Below are 3,184 nucleotides of genomic sequence, written 5' to 3' on the forward strand. Positions count from 1 at the left end.
GGGACCCGCGCTTCATCCCTGTGTTTTTTCATAATGGCTCGGGATACGACTTCCACCACCTCGTCAAGCATCTTGGGTACGACGGCATGCGAATCAACGTCCTGGCGCAGAACGAGGAGCGTTACATTAGCTTGAGCAAGTGGGTGCGAATCTCAGGAACACACTCTACCGTCGAGCTTCGCTTCCTCGACTCTCTGAGGTTCCTCCCGGCCAGCCTCGATGCTCTCGCAGGGAAGCTTAGCGACGAGCAAATGCTCATCACCTCCGGAAACTTTCCGAACTTGGACGCAGGTCTCTTCAGGCGTAAGGGTGTCTACCCCTACGAATACATCACAGACCCTTCCAAGTTCGCAGAGACGTCGCTACCTCCCCAGGCGAAGTTCTATAGCAAGCTGCGAGGCTCGAACATCACCGACGAGGAATATCACCACGCCCAGTCCATGTGGCGCGAGCTGGGCTGTCGAACTATCGGGGACTACCACGACGCCTACCTCAGACTTGATGTGACGCTCCTCGCCGACGTGTTCCAGACGTTCCGTGCAACTGCGAAGGCCATCTACAAGCTGGACCCTGCATACTTCTACAGTCTCCCCGGACTGGCGTGGTCGGCCATGTTTCTGGTGACGAAGATCGAGCTGGAGCTTCTTTCGGACGTAAACATGATGCTGTTTGTGGAACGTGCCGTGCGGGGTGGAATGGTCCAGGTGTCGCAGCGACACTCGCGCGCCAACAATCACCACATGTCCACCGGTTACGACCCCTCACAACCGTCCTGCTACATCATGTACACGGACGTCAATAACCTCTACGGACACTCCATGATGCAGCCACTCCCCTTTAGAGGCTTCGAGTGGGCTGACCCTTCCAACTTCGACATCGAAAACTTCGACAATTCGGAACATGGGTTCTTCGCCGAGGTGGACCTTGAGTTCTCTGAGAAGCTGCAGGATTTGTTCTGTGATCTCCCCCCTGCACCCGAGTTCAAGTGTCCACCCGATTCCAACCAGAAGAAGCTCGTCATGGACTTCGAGTCCAAAGAGCGTTATGTCCTGCACTACCAAAACCTCCGGTGGTTGATGCAGCGAGGGGTCGCAGTCCACGCAGTTCACCACATCCTCAAGTTTGAGCATTCTCCATGGTTGCGCCCATACATCGAGCTCAACACCGAACATCGCACAGTCGCCACTTCTGATTTCGATCGCGATTTCTTCAAGTTAATGAATAATGCGGTGTTTGGCAAAACTATGGAGAATGTACGGAATCGCATGGACATAAAATTGGTAACGAGCAAGGCACAATGTCGCAGGCTCGTAGCAAACCCGTTATTCAAATCGAGGACTATTTATAACGAACAGCTTGCTCTGGTGCATATGAGGAAGGGCGAGGTGAGGCTCGACAAGCCAATTTATGTTGGTGCCTCAGTATTAGACCTGAGCAAGCTGCACATGTTCGAGACGTACTACGACATATTACGTCCACATTATAGCCACAACATCTCGCTTCTCTACACGGACACGGACAGCTTGGTGTACCACGTCCACTCAGCCGATGCATACAGGGATATAGTTACGGCACCAGCTTTGGTTAACCTCTTCGACACCTCGGGCTATCCCCAGCCGAACCAGTACGGCATCCTGCCCCGAAACAAAAAAGTACCTGGCAAACTCAAAGACGAGAAGGACGGTGATGTAATTCTCGAGTTTGCAGGTCTTCGCGCCAAGGCCTATGCCATCAAAGCCGAGGGCAGCGTTACCAAGAAGGCCAAGGGTGTCGGCAGACAGGTGGTTCGGGAGCATCTCGCATTCGAGGACTTTGTCGATTGCCTCAAGACCAGGTCGTCGGTTCTAAGAGTAGAACAGCGCATCCAGAGCGTCGACCATGTGTTGACCACAAACAAAATTAGAAAAATTGCCCTGGATCCCAACGACGACAAGAGGTGCGTCCTCGAGTGTGGTATTCACACATTGCCGTGGGGACACTATCGCTTAGCAGAAAGCAAAACCTGCAACATATGTCCATCTTCAACAGAAGATTCATAAAAACAAAACAAAAAAAAAAAAAAACACTTTGACTGTCATTACAAAAAACTTTGACTGTATTCTTAAATAACCAGCATGCCTATGAATTTGTTCGGTTTCAAAAAACAGATCATTATGGAAACCATACCAGATCATGAAGTCTTACCTTCCGTGTTACCTAAACTCAACGGTCTGTTGATCATTCACCTCAACAGCATTTGGACGAAACTGAATGACGATGTGGGCAAGATGTTTTATGTTTTTAATAACAATTTACATTTCTACGAAATTCCGATCGATGGAAAACTTCAAATCACCGTGAATCCGGAAAACGTAGGCGAAATCAAAATTTCTACCGGCAAAAACATTTTTCGAATCAAGCACGACAAGATGCTTTCTAACATTACGTACGATGTGTCCGCAGGAGATTATCTTTACGTGGAACTCCTCGGAGATTACGACAAACTTATTCCTCTCTTCGTAGAATTACGAATCGTCTATCCTATTATAAATAACCGTTAACCAAAAATGCCTAACGACATTTTCGGCAACACCAAGCGTGTGGACCACGCAGAAGAGATTCTCATGTTGGACATTCGAGTTAAGAAGTTGAGGACCGATTTGATCGCTTTGCAGGAAACCTTAAACAAAAGTTTAGAGTCGGAAATCGCTACGCTCCAAACGCAATGTCTCGACCCCATTCTGAAAATCGATTCCGAACTGAAAACGCTGATAAAAAATTATGTCGACGTACCTTCTTACGACAACGTTCAAAATATACAGTTGAGCGTGGATTCGCTTCAAAATGATTTGGCCAAATTACAGCAATTTCAATCGAAAAATGAAGATTTGGAAAAATTGAAACTCGAAATCGAAGAACGAACTTCCGCAATAGAAAAGAATTTCTCCGAACTTCAAACCGTGGTGAACGATATTGATGTAGAACGCTTGCATGTCGTCGTTTCCAAATTACAAGAAGAATTCACCAGCACGTTGGAAGAAATTAAATCCAAGTTGCAGACTTTGGAAGATACAATAACGAACCTACCATCGTCGGACGAATTGCAGGTCATCGGTAAAAGCGTCGCGAACATAAAAATTCAACTGGAGGCTTATCAAGATTTCGAACACATTCAAACCACCATCGCTACGCTTCAGGCATCCTT

The sequence above is a fragment of the Lepisma saccharinum genome, chromosome 25 (genome assembly GCF_977018435.1).
Source record: "Lepisma saccharinum chromosome 25, izLepSacc3.1, whole genome shotgun sequence".
NCBI classification, from domain to species: domain Eukaryota; kingdom Metazoa; phylum Arthropoda; class Insecta; order Zygentoma; family Lepismatidae; genus Lepisma; species Lepisma saccharinum.